This window comes from Cyanistes caeruleus, chromosome 20 (genome assembly GCF_971803275.1).
Source record: "Cyanistes caeruleus chromosome 20, bCyaCae1.hap1.1, whole genome shotgun sequence".
NCBI classification, from domain to species: Eukaryota; Metazoa; Chordata; class Aves; order Passeriformes; family Paridae; genus Cyanistes; species Cyanistes caeruleus.
Window position 1 is genome coordinate 4,214,947 of NC_141720.1, and position 24,595 is coordinate 4,239,541.

The window sequence follows — 24,595 nt, forward strand, 5'->3', positions numbered from 1 at the left end:
AAGCGATACTAAAACAAGAGACCCAGATGTGCTCTGGCTGACAGGTGGGAGAGCCTTTCCAGCTGCTTCTTCTGCAGAAAATTGCAGCTGGCTTCCCTCCCAGCCCTCAGAGCAGCTCCAGGTGGGGTAACTCAGAGCTGGGGTGTCACAAAGGGTGTTGAACTGGGGCTGAAATGTCATCTTAACACACCTGGAGTGCCACGTACAAATAGTGCTCAACTCCCCTAGCCCAGCTGCTGCCCAGTGAGCTCAAAGCTGTTCTTAGGGAGGTGTGAGCCTGCTGTGTCTGGCAGAGAGGAGACTCCAGTTCCCTGGCCCAGTAACTCCACAAGGTCTCAGCTCCACTGGGATCTCTTCTCCTGGGCCACCTGGCTGTTCTGTCCCTTCCTGCAGCCCTGTTCCTCCCCACTTGCTGTCTGCATCTTCTCACTCAGCTGAGGGAGGGGTATCTGTGGCTGTTGTGCCCACATTTTACATTTGAAATTTGAGTGTAAGATGCATGAATTGAAGGTAAAATCCTGGCTGTGCAAGGAGTGCTGGAAAGCATCCCTCATCCAGTGTTGGCACTTGGATGTCTCAGGCGGGAGCGAATGGCCCGGGAGAAATCATAGAATCACAGACTGGTTTGGTTTGGAAAGGACCCTAAATATCATCTCATTCCACCCCCTTCCATGGCCAGGGACACCTTCCACTGTCCCAGGCTGCTCCAAGCCCTTGGGCACTGCCAGGGATCCAGGGGCAGCCACAGCTTCTCTGGGCACCTGTGCCAGGGCCTGCCCACGCTGCCAGAGAAGAATCTCTTCCTAATATATTATGTAAACCTACTCTCTTTCAGTTTGAAGCCATTCCACCTTGTCTGGTCACTCCATGCCCCCTCTCCATCTTTCTTGCAGGCTCCTCTCAGACCCTGGAAGGCCACAGTAAGGTGAGTCTCAATCCTTCTCCTTTCCAGCCTGAACTAACCCAGTTCTCTCAGCCTCCTCCCCTCACAGGAGAGATGCTCCATCCCTGCAGCCCTCGGTGGCTGCCAGCTCTGGCCATGCTCCTTTTGGAAACAAGTAATTGTGGGGGAGGTTAGGAGGCTGGGTGTGCAGATATTCATGCAATGCCTTTATGCTGTGATTTACAAAAAAAGAGTCACGCTGGCACAGATGCCCTCACAGCAAAACGCGTGGATTTGGGCAGAGCTCGGTTTCAACGTGGGTGGCAGAGCTGGTGCCCCTGAGCATCTGGAGCAGAAAAGAGCAATAACCCCAGCACCCCCCAGCAATGGGCTCTGATTTGGGGGGGTAGGACTTGGGGGAAGCCAACCCAGAGCAGGTGGTTCGAAACTGTGTTAACAACCCCGTTAACAAGCACTGCAGATTAGACCAAACAGCAGCTCATCAGCATTCAGCCCAAGGGCCAGGGGCTGCAGGGAGAGAATAGAGCAACAACGAAAAGGAGGGGAGATGAAAAGAAAGCAGAGATGGGAAGTGGTTTTAATAATATTGTTTCCTAATTACAGCAAGGCACAGAGAGCAGATGCCGTCTGCTTTGACGTTTACAGCCCAGCAAAGGACGTGCCAAAAGCCCAGCGAGGGAGCTGCTCACACAGGGATGCAGTGGCAGCACCTGTGGCAGCAGCACTGGGGCAGGACTGAGTGTCCCAGCATCTGTCCTGGGGCTCCTGCCACCCCAGGTGAGCTGTTGCTGCTGCCTAGCACCTTGCTGGTGTTTCTTTCGAGGCTACAAAATGCAGTTTAAAGGCCTCTTCCTGGCCAAAGGTGCATCAGCTTGCAGGGAAAGGATGGCATCATCCTCAAAGAAACTGATGGATGGGGGACAGCAGCTGCATCTCCTGGTGTGGAGAGACATTTCTCCAGTAGCTCTGTGCACTGGGAATGGGAAAACCCCTTCAGCTGCTGTAGGGCCATCCTCACAGCACAGTGTGAACCTGTTGCTTTTCTTGCTGCTTCCTGAAACATTTATGATGCAGGTTCAGTATCATTATCCTGCTACAAGAAGCCAAAATTAATTACTGCATGGCCCAGCCCCACAGCTGGGACCGTGGGGCAGGTCCCTGAGCCTGGCCCTGGCACTCACCAGTGCCCCACAGCCAAGTGGGCAAGGATGGGCACACGTGGGGCCAGTGTGGACCTTCCCCAGGATGCCCTGGGGCCGTTTCTCTGGACAGGGCGTGTATGGGAAGAAGATTTTTAACTCCTGAAAACCTTCCCTCCAGCCTGGCGTCTGCAGAGCCCCCCACGCCTGTCAGAGCCGCACACAGAAGTGCACAGGATGAGGCACACTAATGCATGTTTTGGTCCCAGGCCAAAATAAACGCCGGCTATAATAACCCTCCCGGGAAAGCCAAACAGAGGACCCCTTTGTTAGGGACAACTCGGCGTGTTACGCTTCATTTGGGCCAACAGCACTTCCAGCACGAGGCTCGGGCACCATCTGCTTGATGTGGGCAAGGTGGGCTGAGGCCAGAAACCAGGGAAAAAGGGAAATCTCGGGACAAGGAAATTTGGATGATGCCTCTTGAGTCAGCCTGGCCCATAAAGACTCTAAAAAATCTGGCAGCAAAAAATCTGGGAAGAAATCTGGCAGGTATGTTGGGCCCATCTCTGCTGGAGGTAAGGGTTTGTGATGGGGCAGGGAACAGCAGTGTCTTCTGACCCACTCACCTTTTGAGCAGGTGTTATGAAATGATCCAGCTTCAGGATCTGCTGTCTCTGGCTAATTCCTGTTCAGTTTCCTTCAAAAACAGAGACAGAGGAACAGCATTGTATGAGACCCTATGGCTCTCTGCTGAGCCCAGCACGAGTTTTAGCATTTGTGGAAACTTCTTTATTGATGTGTAAATATGATGAAGTGACCCAGGGGAAGGTCTGTCCTGACCTGAAAGGGACAGGACAAACTGGATGCCCTGGTCAGGTCCCAGCACAGACTGGGATGGTCCCAGTACAGACTGGGATCCTCCCAGTGTGAAGTGGCAGCTGTAGCCCAAAGCACCCGAGGGCAGCAAGGAGTGTGGAGTGTGAGGTGCTCCTGCAAAGAGCGAGGGGCTGGACTGGCTGATTCTTATGGATCCCTTCCAGTTGGAGATAACACCTGATTCTGGGGTGCTATGATGACCTGCAAGCTCCTGCAAAAGCTGCAGCAAATCAGAAAATCAGCGGGTGGTGGGTGCTAGCAGAGCCCTGAGCCTTTGTCCTGCCCTTGCACAGGTGCTGGTGGTCAAGGCCAGCCCCAGTGGGCATCACCTGCTGGTGGGAGGGGGTGGGAGCAGTCTCAAGGGGCAGGGAGGTGCCTCTGCCACGGGAAGGAGGAAGGAGAGCTCTCTTCCCCGAGCTGTCTGGGTTCCAGGTAAGGTTGTGCACTCGGGGTGAATTGGGCTCTGTGTGTTTGTGGGGTGTTGGGGTGGGAGAGCCTGCTCTCCCCAGCCTCAGGGACAGAGAGCACATCTGCACTGAGTGTGGGATGTTTAGGAGGTGGCTGCTGGTCCAGAGCAACAGGCTGGTCCAGAGGGATTGCCCCAGCAGAGGGTGGGCTGAGGCAGAGATAGCCCTGCCTGGGATAGCTGCGATTTGCTGCCCTAAAGCCAAAAGAGTGCTTGGAGTGTTTAACCTCTGTGAAAAGCCTTTCTGGAGCAGGTTCCAAACAGCTGCAGCTTATGGGCTTCTGCAGAGTGGTCTCTGAGTTTTGCCTATCCAGAGTGTGCTGAAGAAGGGGAGCTGGTCCTGGGGCCAGCACAGATCCATGTGGCCACCCCAAGTACCTGTGGTGTGTGTTGGACTCAGATTTCCTGGGAAAGCCTTATTGACTTCTAAATAAATACCAGGAATGGGCACAAAGCACAGAGGGATTGAGGGTGATGGGCCTGCAGCTCCTGCAAAGTTAATATTGTTTCTCCCAGTATGGGTGAGGTTTCTGGTGTTATCAAAGTGGAAATCCAGGTATGTTTCAGTCCTGTGGGGAAAAGCAGTGAGCAGTTTATTTTTCCTTTGACAGATTGCTTATGATCTACAACCATCTGGCAAAGCAATTCTTAACTTTTTTCCCCTTATTTATGAGGGCCAAGGGAGCGAGAGTTATTTGCAGCTGGGATGCCAATTGCTGCTGGCAACTGCTGCTGATTTGGGGTCCTTCTTCTCCCCTCTGCAGCCCTGTGAGGGAAGAGAGGCTTCTGCAGGAAGCAGGGGGTTCTTATGTGCTTCTCAATGGTGTTTAGACTCCTAAATCACGGTGTTCAACACCAGAGCTGTGGCTCAAAAAGAATGTAATGTTTGTGTTGGGTTAGGGGAGAAGAAAAAGGAGGGGGGAGAGGGGTTACTGCTGTTCTGTGGTGGATGTGGCTGCACATGGCTCTGTTGGATGGAAGTGGTGCATAATGGGCACAGAGGAAAATTGCCTGTAGCTCAAGGATGTGAATGGTGCAGCTGAGGATGGGGCTCATGCCCCAAAACTGCGGTGTCCCAGCAGCTGGTGTGAGCAGCAGAGCAGCTCTTGGCATCCCTGGGGGTGTTGGGCTCCCTGCTGGCTCTGGGGAATGATAGGTTTTGGTTTCTTTATGCTCATAAAATGCTCTGCTAGCCTGGAAAGGAAGCATTAGGGATGTGCAAATAATTAATTACTAATTAGCTGGTAGATTGTTCAGAGGATACAGCCAGGGGCTGAGCAGCTCCAGCACAGAGAGCTGTAATCTGTGTGGGGCTGAGGGCTGGGTGCTGTTTGATTGCTGTGCCCAAAGGAGCAGGAGGTACAGCAATGGGAAATACCTGGGACACAAAAAGAAGCATTTTAGGAGTGTAAAGGGAGAAGGTGCTGGGGGGAAAGACAGCAAGGTACCCTTCAGGAGAAGGGCAGCAGTCAGGAATGGGATCAAAGCCTCTGCCAGGGGCACTCTGACTCCTCTAGGGAAGGTCAGGGAACATTAAGCAGAGAGCCCTGGGCTGCAGGGGCTCCCCAGGGAGGAGCAGAACTGTTATAGAGCTGAACTGCTCCCAGCTGAGCTGAGTTAAGCCAAGGTGGGGTTTGGGTTTGAGCAGGTGTTTTGAGTGAGCTGTGGCCCTGGGAGCCCCATTCCAGCTATTGCCCAGATTGGTATTTCCTGGGATGAGTGTGGGGGTGGTTTTGCTGTGGGCTGGAGCTGCTGTGCCATGCTCAGGTGCCAGGGTGTCCCCTCACCCAGAGGAGGGGGTTAATGAAGGGCTCAGGCTCCCAGGGATGGAGCACTCTCCTGCCCAGCTGAGGGATTTGCTGCAGGGCTGTGGGGCATTTGTTTGCCCCGTGGGAATGTCCATCCCTGTTTCAGACCTCTGAGCCTGTGTCAGTGGTTTCTGGTGCCACTGAGGGTGGTTATGGCTTCTCTGTCACCTTCACTGCTCTGTACCTGTGCTTCTGCTCTCACTGACTTGCAAAGCTTCCCTAGTTTGCTCTATTGATAAAAATCCTTGCTGCCAAAAGAGCTGTCAGGCAGTAAGTTAAATCATCACTAAATTGTGATGGAAATACAAGCTTTAGGCCTTTCTGAGCTTCTTTCTCCCCTTGGCTGTGCTGGCACTGATGGCTGAGGGGGCTGAGCAAGGCTTTACCCACAGTTATTTTGATCCCCCTGGCACCTGGCCTGGTTGTTGGTAAGGGAAAATGAAGAGTCCCAGACAGCAGTTGGCATGGCTCCAGTTTGACAGTAATCACCTTTCAGGTGGGATTCTGGCTCTGGTTAAACTGTGTCAGTCCTGAAATTATGTACCAGTGAAACGTGCCCAGCTGCTGCTTTAAGCTGCTTGGCTCCCCAGGGATGTCCTCAGGCACTGAGACAGCAGTGAAAGGAGCTGCAGTGGTGCAGAAAGGGTTAATGCCCTTGGGTTGGGGCTCACCTCGACCTGAGCCAGCAGACATTCCGGGTGGGAGCAGAGGGATGCAGCTCCTTTGGTGTCAACGTGGGAAAGCGATAAGGGGAGGCTCTTCCCGTCCAGCTAATGATCTGCAGTAATGAGAACTTGGCCTCCATCTGCTCCCGGGCCAGGCTGGGCAGCTCCTGAGGCTGGGTGGTCCTGCCTCAGCAGGGAGTGTGTGCCAGGGGCACTGAGCATCCTCCTGGCTCCATGTCAGCGTGGGTGAGGGGGGCAGTGGGGTTTGGGAGTGCCACAGGGGGTCCTGATGGGTGAGCTGAGCCCTCTGGACAGAGGGTGACACCAGAGGGGAGCTGGTGGCCACGTGCAGCTGGTGAGGAGCTCATGCCACCACTCCTGGGGCTGGCAGGGCTCCAGCAGCCATACCTGGGGTTGTTTGGTTTGTTTTCCTCTGTGGAATGCCAGATTTCTGTTTTTCCCGTAAGACTCTGAATCTGTAGTGGGTATAAATCTCAGGAAGGTCCTTGCAGACCAGGCAGCCAGGAGAAATACATCCCTCCAGTCCCTGCCCTCCTGTGGTGCAGCACCAACCCAGCCTGGGGGTGCTGGTGGTGGCGCCCAAAAGCTGCCACATCCCTGGCAGGGGATGCAATGAACCAATTAATGTTGTTTGGTCGTTTTGCTTGTTCCCAGTTCAGGCTGACAGCTCAGTGCCAGGGTGTAAAGAGCCCTGCCCGCTGTCTCCTGCTCGGGTGAAAGAGCACGGAGCCCAAGCGGTGCCTAGGGCACCCTGGAGCCCCCTTAATGAGCTCAGCCAGGCTTGGAGAGCAGAGCTCCAGCCCAAACGTGCGGTGGTGTTTGTGTTTGTTGATTGATGGTGGTGTTTGGGTGATGCTCACAAAAGAACCACTTGTGTCCTGGTGGGAGCTCTGTGTCCCAGTGGTTATGGCATCCCTGCAGGCCTCTCACCTCTCCTCCAGCCTGAGCACAGGGGACAGTGCCCAAATCTGGGAAGCAGGGGATGCCCCAAGGGGATCAGACCAAAGTGCCCAGCTGCAGCAGCAGGAGATGCTTTTCAGGCAGGGCACTTGAAGGAAAGCTCAAATGGCAAGTGGCCCGTGGGTTTCTCTAACTTGCAAAATGTGTGTAGCATCCACCAGATCATGAGGCACAGGCAGGTTTTCTCTCTGCACTGGAGATGGCAGCAGAGCACTCCTGGCTCCTGTGCATCTCAGCATTTAAATCTGCTTTTTCTCCCTTTGTGCTTTATGCTGTTTGGAAGTTGGAGTATTAATGGCTTTTTAAAGTCCTTGGTGTGCTTGTGATGGGCTGGCCAAAGTATGGATTGGCTCTTATGTCTTAGCCATTCAGCAAATTGTTTTTCCATTGATTTTCTTGGGATTGTTGTTTTTCTGAAATTCAAATTCTAAGAGCAGATCTTGAACGAGCTATTAAATCATCAGGCCTTGCCTGCACAGGACATGCAGCTCCATCCTCTGGGCTCTGTCCTGAGCTGAAGTTCAACCACAGCAGATTTCTGTGCCTGGAGGCTGTGTTGTTTTGGGGAATGGTGACTACACTTGCAGGGTTTGCTGGTCTAAGTGACTGTAAATCCTAGAACATTAGGGTGGTTTGGGTTGGAAGGGACCTTAAAGATCTTGTTACACCCCCAGGTAGGGACACCTTCCACTAGGCCAGGTTCTTTGGAGTCCTGTGCACCTAGAACACCTCCAGCAGTGGAGTCAGATGGGATGTGGGATATCTTTGTGCTCTACTCCAGTGTTTCTTGTTTGGAGCTCACAGCACACGCTTGAGTGACAAATCTTGTGGATCCCAGGGGTACCAATGAAGGGAGGGGTTGGGTGTGGGATGTGCAGGGCCTTTCCAAAGGTCATCCAGCAAAACCAAATACATCCCTGTGCCATTGGGGCACCAGAACAACTGCAGGTTTCTAGAGAGAGCTGGAGGTGAGGCTGAGCACAGGAGACCTAACACTCCAAGGTCCCAGTGTCTAAGATCCTCTCTAGAGATGTTTTTAACTCGCTGCAGGCAGTGCTGTGAATTTAACTACCTTCCCAAATGACAGGGGCAGTCTAACAGCCACCAGTGCTATTGATCTCCCACCCTGGTGTGCCTTCACCACTCAGTGAAGGGAACAATATTTCTATTTAAAAACAAATTTTAATTTAAACCACGAGCTGGTTCAATAAAAGATGAAGTGTCTTTGTAATGGAAATGATAGAAGTGAAAACAAGTAATCTCTATTTATGGTACAGCTTTTGTTGTTGGTTTGAAAGGATCCAGTGTTCCACAGGACTTATTTGTGGAGGGACAAGAATAACTTTCTGGTTCAGTTCTTGGCTAAAGCAGAGTTTGTTTTGATTTGTTTAAAGAAAACAAACAAACACCAACTTTCAAATGGTTTTTGGCTGGAGTTTTTACTGGAAATCCAATCCTCTTACGCATAGAAATTTATTTTTTTTGTAATGCTTCTATGAAAACCAGCATTGAGTGGAAGGATGCTCTGAGCTGCAGAGACAGCTCGGCACAGCCGGTGCTTTGGAGAGGTCTGAAGTTACCTCGGGAAAACGCGCTGATGTTTCCAGGTGTGACCTGGAGACTTGAGCTTCCAGCTGCGGGTAAATATTGAAAAGTGCTGCGATGGCTGGAGCTGCACCACAAGAGGGCAAGCGGAGGCCACAAATCCTCTGCTCCCTCCTGGGAGAAGATGCGAGAAAGGGTGAGGTGTGGGAAGAGGTCCCCACCACCCCTGGGCAGGGCAGGGACAGCTGTGCCAGTGGCTTTCTCAACGGGGAGCAATTTTAAATTTGTTTAATGCGTTTGTTAAATGCTGTTGTTAAATTTGTTAATTGTTGTGCTTCCAAAGAAGGGTGAAGGGTCTGGAGCACAAGTCTTGAGAGAAGTGGCTGAGGCAACTTGGTTTTTAGTTGGGAGAAAAGGAGGCTGAGTAGGAACCTTCTCACCACAACCTCCTTTCAGGCAGCTGAGGAGAGCGAGGTGGGGGCAGGTCCCTTCTCCCAGGTAACAAACAATTAGACAAAATTAAATGTTCTGATGTCATGCTGGGGGAGTTTAGATTGGGGTATTAGGGAAAATTGTTTCACTGACAAGGTGGTCAGGCATTGAACAGGCTGCCCAAGGAAGGGGTAGAATTGCAATCTTTGGGAGAATTCCAAAAGGTGGGCACTTAGGGATGTGATTTTTCTGGACTTGGTGCTGCTGGGCTAACAGTTGGAAATGATGAACTAAAGGTCTTTGCCAACCTAAATGGAAATGTAGGAAATTGCTGCTGGGTGCTTCTCTGTTTTGTGGCTGCTCTCTGTGGTCAGGGCTGTGGGTCTCTGTCCTGTTAATTGTCTGCAGCTCAGCTTGCCCAGATCCCATCCCAGAAATGGAAAACACGTGGGTTTGGTCAAAGCCCTCCTTGGGAAGGATGGCAAAACACTCAAGTGAGGCCTGGAGACGTGGTTGGAGCATCCCAAGCTGCTTGATGCCATACCTTGCTGTCCTGGTGACATCTGCTGCTCCTTGGTACCCTGGTCCTCCTGCTCTTGGAGGGCAGGGGATGCAGCATGGATGCAGCAGAATGCTGAGCTGGAACTGAGCAGAGAAAGAAATCATTCCCAGCTCATCTGTGGCAATGTCACTGGAAATGACCCTGTGGAACCAGACAATGGTTTTAAACTGTACTGACATCACGCTGGAAGTGGGTGGAGTGGGCTGAAAAATTTCTTAAAACTGCTCAGAAATATTTGGATTTTCAGAGAGGGGAGGGTGGGAGAAAAGTGTGGAGGGATGAGCAATCCCTGTGCAGCAGCCACAGTCCTGCTGGGAAGGGATTCCCTACTGGGAGGTGATGGTTGCCTGGCAGGCTCTGCTCACGCCAGGGCTGCCGTGCTCCGTGTTCATGACCTGACTCAGAACAAGGGCTTGTCTAAACAGTAGCAGGAGCTCAGTTAAAGCAGAGACACTCTCAATTTAAAAGTACGTAATGGCAGGAAAAACAACCCATGATGAGTTAAAGAACTGACTCGGGCTAGCAAAGGCCAGTCCTGAAATAGACCTCGAATGGGACTGGTTGAAAATGCTTCCATCAGAACAGTTTCCTGATGGAGAATTTGGCATTTCTGCTGAAAGAAATCTTTCAAGAAAAGCATCTGCTTCTGTGGAAAAATTCATCTAGTTGGGTTGGAAAAATGGAGCATGTGAGAACTGAAATCCTTCAGAGCAGTGGCGTGTTGTGCCAGCTTTCAGGCAGACTCCACCTCTGTGCTGAGCTTCATTTCTCATTCCTGTGGTGCCCACTCATCTTCACAGGAGGGAACCCCCCCAGATTATTACATCTGCCCCTTCCCATCTGCCTGCTTTTCTTAGCAATGGTTAAAGCCTCCCCCTCATTGTGCAGGGCTGGAAGGTCAGCTTTTGGAGCAGTGTGTGGCTGCTCCCCTGGGACACCAAACTTTCTCTGCTGCCTCCACTCCTGGTCCCTTCCTACTTGGACTTCTGGGAAACTCATCTCCATCCCATACTGATGTTTCATACTTCCTGGGAGGTGGCTGTGACTGGACAGCCAGGAAAGACAACTCATTCTGCTGGGCTTATTTGTGACTTCACCGAATTGTTTTGCAGCCAGGGGTTTATTTTCCAGGTGTTTCTGCATCTGCTTGTTGTCATCTTGCTCATTTCTGTGCCTTTCCTAAATTCTGATGGAAATCTGACAGGAGATGGGCAAATTGTCTGGCCAGGTCCATACAACAGGCTCAGGGTTAGTCCCAGGACCTGTTTGTTGGGTCAGGATGAGTCACCCTGTAAAGCACTTTATTTTGGACTTTATTGTGCCTTCCTCCAGCAGTGAGAACTTGCCATTCAAAAAATAGTGTGGAATAGCCCAGGTCTGAAACATGAATCTGACAATTTTACATTTTACATTCTACCCATTTTTTAAACATTGCTTTCCACACTTCAGGGTTGGAAAAACTACAGGGCACTTTCAAAAACAGATACTTGTGTTCACACTTAGGTGCCCAGACTTGAAAATGGGAAGATGTCTTGAATGCTATGTTTTCCCAAAGACCACATCAGCAGCAGGCAGGGGCAGCTGAGGGAGAGCCTCAGGTTGGTGTCCATCACCTGGAGAGCTGTGCTGAGAGAACTGCTCTAAGTCCTTGCAGCTCCATGGATGCAAAAATTTTCTCAGAAAGGATTTTTTGTGCGTGGATGTGGCTCTTCGAGGCCAGAACATTGTCATGAGATGGGTTCATTGCTGATGTGAGTGAGGGGCTGAGCTGAAATCCTGCTAGGACCCTGGGATGAATGTGTTTTCCTCAAGTGAACTTTATGAAAGGGCTTCTCAGTCCATTTAAGAAAACAAAAACGTGTTAGGAGCAGAGGCTTGGCCAAAGCTTTGGGGTCCCAGTGTGGAGACTGGAGGGAACAGAAAAGCCTCAGTGGAGAACATTTTCTAAAAAAACAACCCAGGTACAGGCCAGGCTTGTGTTTCTGTGCTAGCATGGGCTCTATTTACCAACCTTCCTCTGCCCCAAGAGAAGCAGGGAGGCATTTAAAGAGAAAATAGGAAAGAGCCCTCTGTCCTGAGAGCTGCTGGTGTTTTCTGGAGCGCTGGGCTGTGAGAGTGCAGGCTGCCAGATGTGGTGTTTAACACGAAGGCTGGTGCTGGTGGCTGCTGCCAGAGCCAGCCCTGGCCCTGGGGCAGGAGCAGAGGGATGGAGAGCCCTGCTGCAGCTCGCCTCTGGGGTCTCCACCAGCTGCTGTGTCCCTTTGCAGGAGACAGGGTCTCCCTGCAGGCCCCCAGGACGTTCCCCTCTCCTCCCCACAGTGTGACCCCAGGTCTGTATTATGACAAAGATGTTCAATCAATTGCATTTACGTGCCAAATTTCCCTGCAGCTCTTGGGAATAGGTGTGCTCTGGGTAAAAGCAGCCTGTTCTAATTCCAGGCATCCTCTAACGCTGGGGAAATATTGATTCTTCCTGCATTGCCAGGGCTTCTGAGAAACGAAGCAGACACAGGTAGCGGCTTAACAAACTGATAATGTCCCAGTGGATTTTATCCACATCTGCTTCCTGCAGCCTCAGAGCGCCGATTCCCCCATCCCACACCCCAGGAAGGCAGCCCTGAGGTCAGGCTCTGTCGTGCTGGGGGCCATGCTCCCCTTGGCAGCCTGCAGCATACAAAAGGCTGATGAGAAAGGGATTCAGTCCAGTGTATTGGCATTCGTGGGTGGCAGCTGTATTAAAAGTGCTCACTGTCAGCCCAGCCATCACTTATAATTGGCTTCTATTTTTCCGTGTGCCTCCTGGCAACAGCAGCTCTTCCCAGGCTCTTGGTGGGGTGCTGGGTCTGGGAAGGCTGCTCTGTGCAGGAGAGGTGTGTGAAAATGGTCAGGATTGGCTCAGGAAGGGAAATGTGGCCCCTTCCTGCCTGTCTCTGGGTTTGCCTGAGCATCCCACCAGAAGCACTTCCCTCTGCAGATTTGCTGTCAAGCACTGGCAAAAGCCATCTGTGATGGCTGTGGATGCACTGGAGAAAGTGCTTGTCTTTGGGATGGGCAAATCCCTTGGTTCTGGTGCAGTAACCCAGCTGTTGTGCAGTGGTTTGGTTCTTTTGGTGGGGAGAGGCTGGGTTTTGTTGTGGTGCTGCGTGGCCGTGCTCAGCAGAGCACTCAAAATCATGTGTCCCCCTGGAATTAGGTCCTTTGGTTATGGTCTCGTGCATCCCAGCTTCACAAAAAGCAGCAGAACCACTGCAGAATGTGTGAGCTCAGAGCACATTTGTCATAATGGTGCTGAACAATGCAGACAGGGCTTGGAAGAACCTCTTGCAGCTGCAGCTCCAAACGCTGAGAGCACACGTCCTGTTTTCATGGAATCATGGAATATCCTGGGTAGGAAGGGACCCACCAGGATCATCAATCCAGCTCCCAGCCCTGCCCAGACCCCCCAACATCCCACCCTGGGCATCCCTGGAGCTCTGGCAGCCTCGGGGCCGTGCCCATTCCCTGGGGAGCCTGGGCAGTGCCAGCAGCCTCTGGGGGAAGAACCTTGCCCTGATATTCAACCTAAACCTTTCCTGACACAGCTCCAGCTGTTCCCTTGGGTCCTGTCACAGAGAGATCAGTGTCTGCCCCTTGTGACAAACCTGCACCATTCTTTTGGGATGTAATCAGATACGCATTTCTGAGTTGCTCCAAAGAGCTTTGTTTGTTTTAATCTTTCCCCAATGCTGGAGCACCTAAACTTGCAAACACATGAAAGTCAGACCAGGATTTCCTTGAAATTATCCCCATAAGCTTTTGAGATGTCAAAATAGTCTCATCAATGTATCCTAGATCTTACCAGTTCCATCTGATTGAATTTTTGTTTGCAAATAGAATAATCTAACGACCTAATTTCTGAAGGAGGCCTGTTATTTATTAACCATGATGTAAATTCTACCAGCATTAGAATAAAGAACATTGGGCTTTTGAATTTATGCTATATTTAAAGATCCAAATCTCTGGGGCAATTAATCATTTTCCTGACATATTGAATTCAGTCATGTGTTATAGCAACAAAACTTGCAGTTTACGATGCAACATTAACTTGTCAGCAAGAGGGACAATTCATGACTGTCTATGAGTAGCAAGTGGCAGGCAAATTTGGACAACTATCCTATAGTTTTTGCAAGCATCAGCAAATTTTGTTGGCAAAGCCAATGTAGGCAATGCATAATATACGCTTTTGCTTGTATATATTAAAAAAAAAACCCCAAAGAATATAATCCCCTGCCAGGAGTTTCCACTTATTTTCCATAATGAGAGCTGGAGGGTCTGTAAAAGCTGGTCTCATAAAAAGAAATTGCAAAGGATGAATTTTTCCTTTACGAGGGAGATGGAAGAAATTGGAGTTTGTTTGGATGCACGAGTCTTCCTGACACGCAGATTATCAGCTCTGCTGCTGCAGGGGGAGGTCCCAGGTGGGGACAGGGACAGTGTGGACACAAGGATGGAGCCCATGGTGATGTGGACACTGAGCTTGGGAGCAGCAAGAGCAACCTGTGGCTTTCAGGAGCAGCAGTGGCCTTGGCACAGCGGCAGCGTGGCTGCTTGGGGGGATTTTCTTGGAGGTATCAGAGAGGAAAGAGTTGGAAAAGCTCTGAGGGAGGAGAGGGGTGCACTTTGCTGCTGTTTGTGGTGGGGCTCTGAAGGGTCCTCGAGGGTGCAGGGAAGTGGCTTTGCCTTGGGTGCCAAACAGGGTGTCAAAAGATAAAAGGAAAAGGAGAATTACTGGGGGGGAAGCAAACGGATTTAAAACCAAATCCCAGTGCTGTTCCAGGCAGATACGAGCCCAGGCAAAGCCTCAGCCAAGGCCAGAGCAGAGGCAGCCATGGGAGGATGAGGCAACATGTGGGACCTGAGCGGGGGCTTGGCAGGGTGGGGACTGCGAGAGGGGCAGTGAGCCCCCCCAGGGCTGCTGGAGGGGCAGTGAGCCCCCCCAGGGCTGCTGGAGGGGCAGTGAGCCCCCCCAGGGCTGCTGGAGGGGCAGTGAGCCCCCCCAGGGCTGCTGGAGGGGCAGTGAGCCCCCCCAGGGCTGCTGGAGGGGCAGTGAGCCCCCCCAGGGCTGCTGGAGGGGCAGTGAGCCCCCCCAGGGTTGCTGGAGGGGCAGTGAGCCCCCCAGGGTTGTTAGGGGGGCACTGAGCCCCCCCAGGGTTGCTGGAGGAGCACTGAGCCCCCCAGGGCTGCTGCACTTAGGTTGAGTTGGGTAGCAGGGAGTGAGCCCAGTGAGCCAAAGCCATGCCATGGCCAGGGTGCTGCAGGAGGGAAGCTGGTGATGCACAGCAATCAAAGGGCCATGGGGAGGCTTTATGGAGTGTGGGGAGAGAGGTGAAGAGTTTAACTGGAAGAAGGCTGGATAGAAGGCTCTGTGTTGCAGAGAATAGAAATGAGAAATCAGCAGCAGGTGAAGAAACCTGTGTGATAAGGTGGTAAAGATTAAATACTGCTGGAGGTGGTGATGGGCTGCCATTGCCTCATGGCTTGGACTCAGACTCAGCAGGAGTGGGCTGATGAGCTGGGAGAAGTGTGGCTGTAGTTCTGCCTTCCCCCAGGCACAGGCACCAGGCTCGGATGGCTCAGTGTCCATCAGCAGGGGCTTGGCACACAGGGCAGAAGCAGAGTGACCCCAGCCTGCTGTGGCTGCCAGTGGCTTCCAAAACACGTCTGGAAAAGAGAGCACAGCTGCAGGGGTGGGAGGCTGTGATGCAGACACACACAGTGCCACATGCACAGCGTGGCTCTATGAGTCCCCAAGTACCTTTGTGGCCAGGAGGAGGCTGCTCCCTGCAGGGCTGCTTCTGCACGAGTGGCTGTGGCTTGAGCAGGATATGTGGGGCTTGGGGATGGCAGGTCCTGTCTGCTCCTCCCTGACCACAGACCACACCCTTTTTCCAGCTGAGGGATGCTGGCCTCATATTTGGGAGCTGAGACTTCACCAGTTTAGGTTTAAGCTGGATAAAAGAGGTTTCTATAGCAGCAAGTTGTGATGGGAAGCCTAAGTTACATTCTGTTTGGGGATGGGAATATATAGCCTCTGGTATCTTCACAAGCCTCCCAGAACACAGTGATTTTTGTCTTGTTTCTCTCAGATCATCTCAGATTTATTACTGTAAAGTGGAAAAGACTGACTTATAAGGGATAGAAGCACAAATTATCCTTGTGAAAGGAAAGGGAGGGAGTGTAAAAAGAGATCAGCTCAGCTGAGCTGGGAGCTGCTCAGCGCCCTGAGAATAAAACAGGAAGGACAAAGAGAAAAAGGTAGAAACTAGATCAAACAAATAGACATACCTTAAAAAAAAACCCACAGTGGAAAGAAGAATCATTGTGAATGAGAGTGATCAGCCACCCTCTGCCCAGCTGCATGGTAAAAGAGGCCAGAACATTCCGTGTTTTCAGAACATCCATCCAAACCTGTATAACTGCAGCATGATACTCCAGTCACTGCTCTGCAGGCATTGATGGTGTGGGCTCACTCTAGAGGTACTTGAATTTTATCCTGGCCAATTATCCACCCTGAAGTACCCAGAACAGTGCCAAAGAGGGTTCTGAGCACCAGTTTGGCTCTTGGCTCCCTTCAGAGACTCCTGGGGATGAGTGATGTTACTCAGAACTGAAAGAGCAAGCTCTGCTTTAAGAAGTGGATGTGGGGGAAGAATTCAGGAGCTGTGGAGCAGAGTAGCTCTGGCTTCTGGAATAAGGGAATGGCTGATGGCTGCTGAGGGGTGACAAGGCTTTGTCAGAAATTAAACCTGTTAAATCAAGCAAGTTTGTTTCGGTGATATGGCAGGAAGGGTGTGTGCATGGGGACGAGCACATGAAGATGATGATGCAGGGAAGGTTTTTGACATTTTCAGTACTTGATGTTCTTGTAATCAAACTAGTGTGATGTAGATTGTGGTAATGTGCAGGGCAGCAGTTCTTTTTTCCAAATTACTCATTACTCTCAGAATATTGCCAAACTGGAGGTAAGAAGTTGTTTCCAGGCTCCAAGGAGGTCAAGAGCAGAGCAGTGGGTGCTTTGTCTGGATTTCAGGATCACTTTATACAAACAGTAAAGAACTAGATGACCAAATTCACACTGAAGGGATTGAGACTGGACCAAAATGCCTGATTCTGTTTCTGCTCCTGGTTTGTAGGCAGAAAGCAACTTCTTGGATTTCTTCATGCAGCAGTTGATGCAGAGCTCTCCTTGCTTTTGTCTCACAGCTTCCTCATCTGCTGTCTCTGTTGTAGCAGGTGACTGCTTCTGCAGCACACAGCTGGCTGTTGTGGATGGGATCACGAGGGCTTTGGGTTGTTCTCATTCTTCCCCTGGCTGCCAGTCTTTTGACAGGAGCCTTCTAGAGTAGGAGTATCTCAGTCTCAGGGAACTGGCATTTGCTTACTTACAGCCAATTATTTCATGGTGACCTTCTCGTGGCAAGCCAAGTGCCAAATCCACAACAGACACAGAGAAAGTGTTTTGAAGTGAGAATTATTTCAAGTTCAAGCCACTCTTTTCTTTGCCCATGAGTGCTTTCCTGGTGGATATCTTTCCTTGAACCTGCCTTTTTAATTTTTGTCTCTGATGGATGGTGTTAGAGCATTCCTTGGCTGTATCATCTGAATCCCACAAAATCCCTTGATCCCCCCTGTCTAGTTCCAGACTTGTTTATGAAACAGAGTCTGTGTAGGTATTAGTGTCTGAATTAGAAATGGAAGAGCAAAAATGCATCACAGTGTCAGACTGGATTTTCAGCAGTACTTGGCACAGGTCAAAGAAATCACGTCCTCATGATTGCTCTGAGGATGTTCCAGCCTGGATTGCTCTGGAGGCAGAATGGGGCTGAGCTGGGTAGCCTTGAATATGAAAATTCAAACCTCAGCCATGGTGTTTTGGCCAGTTATCCACGGTGCCTTGGCTGTGGGGGATGACAGCACAGCCATTCCTGCAGTCTGTTGGCTTCTGCTGCCTGACAAGACAACAGTGAACGCTTCCTCTTCGCTTGCACCCTTTCCTCTCTGCATGTGTGAAGCCAGTGGGGAAATGCAGTGTTCACTGATGGTTATCAGGGCTGTTTTCCTTTTATTTAATCCAGACTTTTCAGCCTCCCTCTGCCTAAGGAGCCGTGTGTGACCGTGCACAGCCCGTGCCTTGTGGGGATGACGCGCCTGGGGACCAGCGAGTGTCTGCCACAGGCTGTTGATGCAGGATTGCTGATGGATCCTGCTGATGGATCCTGCTGATGGATCCTGCTGATGGATCCTGCTGATGGATCCTGCTGATGGATCCTGCTGATGGATCCTGCTGATGGATCCTGCTGATGGATCCCATACTTCTCTATCCAGACTGTGCTACAGCTCCACCTTACTTTCAGACCTGCCAATGCAATTTCTGGGGGACAAACTGATGTGGGCAGAGGGAAAACCTCTTGTGATCTGGTGACAGCACATGCTGAAGTTGTGCTGCTGCTTGAGTAGGCTGTGGTGGTCTCTGGAATGTCAGGGGTGCTGCTGTTGTGGTGTCTTAAGAGAGCTCTTGATTGATTTGGTTGAACCTCCTGATGCAGCAGAAAGGTCTGAAATGCTCTCCTGAGAGCAGAGATGCCAAGTTTATTCATTTTCTGATCAGAACTCCTCACTGTTGTGGTTCTGCTTTAATTATCCTGAATCTTGGTGCCATGTGTTAGTTTCTGAGTTTGTGCTGCTCAAGAGAAGAGCCCAGCACTTCCCTGTAGGTTCTCACTTAATTCAGGTATCATCAGTCTATAACAGATCACTCTCAGGTATTAAAGTGGCTCCAAGGCCAAAGTTAAGCTCCTTGTGGATGCCAGAAGAGTCCATGGACACCTTCTGAGCAAATCTCAGACCAGAGACAAGCTCTGCAGACCCTTTCCTCCTCATTTAAAAGAATGTTGTGACTATTTGGACAGAGGAGCTCCTGCCCACCCTTCTGTGCGTGTGATGCTTTCATGAAGCTCATTCCAGCTTGCTGCATTTTGGGTTTCTGGGTCAGAAGCAGAAAAGGTCCCAGATCCTCCACCAGAGCCCCCACATTTCTTCTGCACAGATCTTCTTTTCTTCCCAAACTGAAAGAGCTGCCTGAGCAGTGCTGCTGTGGGGGTTCCCTGGCTGTGGGCAGGAGCTGGGTGATATTTTGAGCAGGGGCAGTGGAGGGCTGGGAGTGGAGCTGGGTTTGCTGGGAGATGGATCCGCCCCATGGAACTCGGGAAGGACCTTGCCATGTTACACAGCAGCTTTGTGGCTGAGCAAAAATAAATGGGTGACTTATCCCACTGCCAAGGACCATCAGTGGGAGGTCAGTGTTTGATATTTCCACACCCAAAAAAGCAGCCCCAAGCTAGAATTACAGTACAAAATACCCATTCAGACCTCTCCAGCCTTCTGTTTTCATTGACTTCCATCCCCTGCTTGTACACACAGAGCCCCTTCCTTTCCAAAAGAAAACAGTATTGCTGATAAGGGACACTTATCTCAGCAAGTCATTACAAAACAAGCGAGCTTTTGTGTTTGCATCTGATTGCTGTGCAATGTTAACAAACTCCACGCATGGAAGCTTTATTTCCACTCTAAAGATGGCCCTTAGGGTGCTCTGTGAGGTGCATTATATATCTCATAAATACTTCCCACAGATGTTTGTTCCTTAAAAATAGAGGGGGGAGGAAAAAAAAAAAGAAAAAACAGCCTCAAACTTCTTAAGGTTTCAACCTTTCATTTGTTCTGTAAAGAATTTCTAGACAACAGTCCTTGGCTGTGCTGCACATGGATATTTACCCTTCCCATACTCTCTGATGAGATATTGCTGGCCTTTGCTCCTTCCTAAGAACCAGCCAGTGCTGGAGTTTTCTCTCCCCTCGCAGTGGGTTCCCATTAAAACAGAACTCTTATCCACAGCTGCAGTAGTTCGAATTTAATGTGTTATTTCCAGTTGGAAATGTTGGGTTGCAGCACAGGCAGGTGTGGTGGTACTGTCACACAGGGGCTCCTCCTGATGGAATCTCTGCCCCAGGAAGGTTTTTTGATTTCTGTGAGGTGCTCAGCTCCTTCCAAGGTAGTCCCTAAGAGAGTTATATGGAAGAAAAGTTTTTCAGGGCGATTTCCAATCTGCATCACAGTAATCTTGTGGTTTTCCTATCTCAGAGAGTCAAACTACCTTCCAGGTGCCAAGAAAGCACCTTCCCAACCTACCTGGGAAAGGGCACCGTGGAAAAAGTGTCACTGAGGACCAGAAGGGTGAGGGATGGAATTGGCTTTGCTGGGGGTTCTGGTGAGGTGCCCAGAGCAGCATCTGCCCACTGGGGCACAGAGCAAGGGGGGCTTGAGCTGAAGGGCAGCTTGGCTGAAGCACTGGGATAGAGGAGGGTGGGAGAGAGCTCTCCCAGCCTGGAGTAGAAACAGCGACCCCGTATCTCCCTCCTGCAGCCAAAATCTGATGCAATTCTGATTTGGATTATTTGTGCCAAACGAACTGGAGTGGGCTGTAACTATCCCTGAGAAATAATTAAAAAAGAACTGCCTGGAAAACATTCTTCTTCCAATAGGGATTTTTATTTTTTTTTATTTTTTTTTTATTAAGGAAAGCTCCAGTCCAGAATATTTCAATTCTTCTGTGACACTCTGTGCTCTCACTGTTCTCCAGCAGACCTCCGTGCCTGTTCTCCAAAGCACTTCCCTGTGTTTGTGTGATGGGAGCCCCCAGCAGTGCTGCTGGGGGGATGTTCTGTGCTGGGAATGCTGCCTGGGGAGGAGCAGAGGGATTTTGAATAACTGATTCAACTTCCTGTGAGATATTTCACGTTTTGTTCAGAATTTTCTGGTGTTCCTTCGGAAGGGAAGATCTCACAACCCTTAATCAGAAATCTAATTTCCAACTGAGGAAGTTCAAATGGATTTTCTTTCCTAGTTTGTTTTCCCTTGCTTGCTGCATTTTAATTTAAAAAGCCCAGTTTAAAACAAGCTAAAACCTTGTTTTAACAAGGACAACAAGGCCTACTGAGATACCCAAAGCATCTCCCCCTTTTTTAATCCTGTTTGAAGGTTGGGTCTGTGGTTCTTTTTCTGGTACCTGGCCAGTAATAAGCCTTGCTCTCTGTTCAAGGGTTTAAACATCTAGGGAGCTTATGTCAAAGGAGAATTTCTAAAGCCATCAGTCAAAGCCTGGCCAAAGGAAATGACACGACTAAGTCATTTTGAGGTGTAGGAGATTTGGTGCCCTGTTGAGGGTCCTCTCCTTGAATTCTGCTGGCTCTAATGCTGTCCACAAGGAGGTCTGGAATTGCTGGGTGTCCTCAGTGTGTGCACACTTGGCTGTCAGCCCCACACACCACGCTGAGGGTACGTGAAGCTCTGAAACATTCCCCCGTCCTCCTGGTACCAACTGCCTTGCCTGAGATCTATTTACAAGCATGAATAATTTTAAACATTTAAGTAGTCTTCAGAGGGATTACTTGCATGTCATGGCATGTTGGCTGCAACTTTTCAAGAAGAGTTACGTATCTTTTTGGCCTTGAATGGGAAAATGGAAATTGAAAATGTAGTGGAGGAGAGAAGTGGGGCTGGCCCAGGTGCCTGCTGTGCTCTCTGCCCAGCTTCACCCAGAGTGCTGCCCTTTGCTGCTGCCCACGCTTTGATAACGCCCCTGGAAGAAGCTGACTTTTAAAAACAGAAATACTACGAGGTGTTGGACTCCTGTTGCCCTCGGGCAGTGTTTTACTCCAACCTCTGCACCCCAGTTGTTGCCAACCCCTTTTTCAGCTGGGGGTCCTGCACCCTCTGACTGGAGTGGGAGCAGGGTTGGTTTGGGGGGCACAGTTTCTCAAGGGAGTGGTTGGATCTTGGTGGATAAAGCAGAATAGTTTGGGGGGGTGGTGTTTGTGGTTTGGGTTTTTTTTAAGAAAAAAGGGTCTGTGCTACTTTTGAAACAACACCTTTGCTAATTTTGGCTAGTTTGGCAAAAGGGGCTTTAACACCCTTGTACACATGGTACTGCATGAGCTGTAATGACTCTTTACTGTCATATAATCTAATAGCAAAAATGGGCCAAACTGTGCCAAAGGCACGGAGCCAGGGCACAGGAGGCCACAGCCCTGATCTCCCCAGCTTTATGTCCTCCCCTCTTGCATCCACTTTTTTCATCTCCAATGAATAGAAGGCTTCATCTTTTTAAACTCCAGCAGGACAAGGCACATGTGGCCTGACTCTACCACAAACTCCTCAGTAACACTCTCACTGTTTGGGGGAAGTAAATATGTGAATTTCAAAAGTCTTTCTGTGTGGAGAATCTGTTTGGATTTGTGCAGGAAGTGGGGAGCGGGCATATAGGTAGCAATATTAATGAAGTTTTTTATAAAGGCTTCATTCAAGGCTTTCAAAGAAAATATAACTCTTATGGGACCCATAGTTTATCTGCCAAGTCCGAGAATCTGGTTGGAATTTAAAATATATATTTAAAGGTTTCTGAGAAGTAGAGGATTAGAAAGAGCAGGTCAGGAAGGGCACTTGGGAAATTACTGCTTGAAGAGGAGATTGGTCCTTGGGGTCTGAGCTCTGCACTGGGGTGCACGAGACACCAGAGGAGCAATCCTCCTCTTGGCTCTACAGGAGTAGGAAAAGGGGGTGACTGGGACAGATCCAGTCACTGCCCTAAACTCCTGTGCCATGGTAAAGTGGTGAAACACATCCAAAAATCCTTCATCTGTTGATGGGCTCACGTCTTCCTGGAAGACCTTGAGTTCAAACCCTTTCCCTTTTTCTCCCTTGTGGGAGATGGCTGTGCTGGCTCATTTGCTGCCTTAAAAATGCTGTTTAATGGTTTAGGTTCATATCCCTCATGTCCTTGAGTGTCCCAAGGTTGCTTGTTGTGGTATTGGAAGAGAAGGGCTTTTACCAGCCAGGTAAACTGGTTGGAAAGAACACCCTTAGGGATGTCAGGGCTGCTAGAGACAGCAGCTTGGCATTTGTAACAGGCCCCTTCCATCCCTAAAATCCCTGATGTGGGTAAATCCTTACTCTGGGGAGTGGTCAATCAATCTGAGAAGCCTTTTGCTATTTTTTCTTTGAGAAAATGGGTTCCCCAGTGGGAGCAGGGAGGTGCCCAATCTCCTTGCCCAGGATTCAGTGATGTGTTTTGTGACCCAGGAGGTTCACAGCTCAAGGGGTTTCTTCCTTCCCAGTCTTTTTTTTTTTTTCCTGGGGACAGTAATCTTCTTCCTGACCTGCATCAGACCCCCATCCCTGGTGCTCCAGCAGAGCTGAGGTTCACTTTCCCCAGCTGCCAAACAGGTGTAACCCTTGTGTCTCCTTGCATCGTGTACCTGTGGCTTTCTTGGACTCTCTACAAGCCCTGTTCAAGGGTCTGTGTATTCATATTACATAAAAAGAGATTTAATTTTTCACTCTTTGGGGACAGATCTTGTTAGCTTGGACAAGAAGAAAATAAGTGCAGACCTGTGGGGAAGAAAACCACCCAAAACTTCTAGCCCTGTCTGTTTGCAATCAAAGGCACACACATGTCCTGTAGGCGATGTCCCTTTGCCAGCAGGATGGTCCCTGCCCAGAAAGCTTTTACAGATGATGTGCAAATCCCCTGTTTATGATGATTCTGCTCCCTCCCTATTGCCCCTGTGCTTTGCACTCCCCGTGCAGGCCAAGTCCTGGTTTCAGAGTCAGGTGGCAGGAGCACAAAGCTATGCATTGACCTTAATCTTGTTTAGTAAAATCAGCAATGCTGCTTTGGGGTGAGGGCAGTGCCCGTCCCCGGGTCAAAGACCCTGAGGATGAAGGAGCACTCACAGTGTAAATGTGTCCAGTCTCATGGCCCTGTCCCCAGCCAGAGGGTGACAGCCAGCAGTTTTCCTACATGTTTGGGGTTTTTTTCCAGTGACTTCAGCCTAGGGGTTTGTTGCTTTTTTTTTTTTTTTGTGATGGTGCCTTTTTTATTTAACCCCCATGGCCAGATCTTTCCAATTGCTTTCCAAGATATCCTGTAGCAACTGGTTGCACATTTATTTTAAATACATATATAAAGTATTAATATGTATTTAGTTATTTAATTTAATTATAAATAATATATAATATTTAATAGCACAGTTTAACTGCATGTTGAGTTTCACTGAGGGGCTGCTCCCTCTGACTGTGCTTTGCCAGGGATGGATCTGATTTTCAGACCTGTATTGATGCTATCAAGCTCTTAGTCTGTGTGCTGGATCTGACACCTTGGTTGCATTGATAGCAGTTTAATGTGGTGGAGAGGATCCTGTGAATGTTGCCTGCATTGAGCTCACGGCATTTCTTTCACATATTCTCTCTATTCTACCTATTCTGGACCCCTCTGCTGGGTTCTGGCCAGGTGTCACAGTTTAATGCAGTGGCTTTGTTGACATGCTACTGATAATCCTCTTTTCTTCTACCAGCTCAAGCCTCTCTGTCAGCAGAACAAATCTGTGTTTCTGCTGCTGAGAGATCTGCAGGAAAATTCTGGCTCTGACAACAAAACTCTTGGTGGGGTTGTGTGAGACCTCTGTGTCATATTTCCATAGGATCACAAAACTCAGTTTCAGTGGCAGCAGGAATAACTGCTGAACAGGATCAGGCTTACACAAAGAGTTTGACAGGCTTTAAATATAAATAACAAAATGAGGCTCCTGTTCTGCTGCGTTTGGTGAGGAGGTCTTAGCACAGTCTGAAGTCTGTCTCAAGTTCCCATCCTTCCTGACCTTCTTTTCACTGAAAAGCATCCTTACTCTTTAGGTCACTGCAAGAGCAAATATTGGTGTTTACAGAATAAAAATAACCCAAGGGTTTTTGCTTCAGCATCAAATGAACAGAAAAGACTTCCAAAGGACCAGAACTTGGAAATAAATAATAAAATTAGTGTGAGGAGGCTGCTCTCAGGAGCAAGTCAACAGGGAGAAGTCAAGATTGTTTTCTTAAAGGGCTAAAATAAACCTTGAAAACACCCACCCTGTTGAAAAAGAGGGGTTTTTTGGTGGCTCTGGTGGCTGAAATGCCCAGAAAAGGGTGGATATTTTGGCATGTGGGACAAACAGTGGCTAACAGGAGCAGCAAGCTTGTGACTGTCTCCGTATATAAACTGGAGGTGATTCATCCTGGTTTTTATTTTAATAGCAAGGCCACCAAGCCAGCTGAAATCCATCTGAGGTGAGTGCCATGGAATAAA

The 24,595-nt window shown here is 49.8% G+C and overlaps 1 protein-coding gene and 2 long non-coding RNA genes across 4 annotated transcripts in view; 2 read left to right on the forward strand and 1 right to left on the reverse strand.

Moving 5' to 3' along the window:
- Positions 1-232: 232 nt before the first annotated feature.
- LOC147649694 (uncharacterized) lies at positions 233-2,633 on the forward strand. 2 transcript variants are annotated; one of them, XR_015278127.1, is made up of 3 exons: positions 233-332; positions 894-925; positions 1,508-2,633. It is a non-coding gene; the product is annotated as an uncharacterized LOC147649694 (long non-coding RNA). The 2 variants fall into 2 exon arrangements; XR_015278126.1 differs by lacking the exon at positions 233-332 and having other exon boundaries at positions 835-925.
- LOC111937147 (uncharacterized) lies at positions 1,464-3,044 on the reverse strand. Its single transcript, XR_002868454.2, has 3 exons — positions 2,887-3,044; positions 2,673-2,743; positions 1,464-1,958 (listed from the first exon to the last, which is right to left on the reverse strand). It is a non-coding gene; the product is annotated as an uncharacterized LOC111937147 (long non-coding RNA).
- A 100-nt stretch (positions 3,045-3,144) lies between these two features.
- The window catches only part of COL27A1 (collagen type XXVII alpha 1 chain), a 184,895-nt gene continuing 163,444 nt past the window's right edge, over positions 3,145-24,595 (forward strand). The window contains exon 1 of the mRNA XM_023938094.2: positions 3,145-3,354. The gene's annotated coding sequence lies outside the window, so the exon portion shown is untranslated. The remainder of the gene's footprint in view (positions 3,355-24,595) is intronic.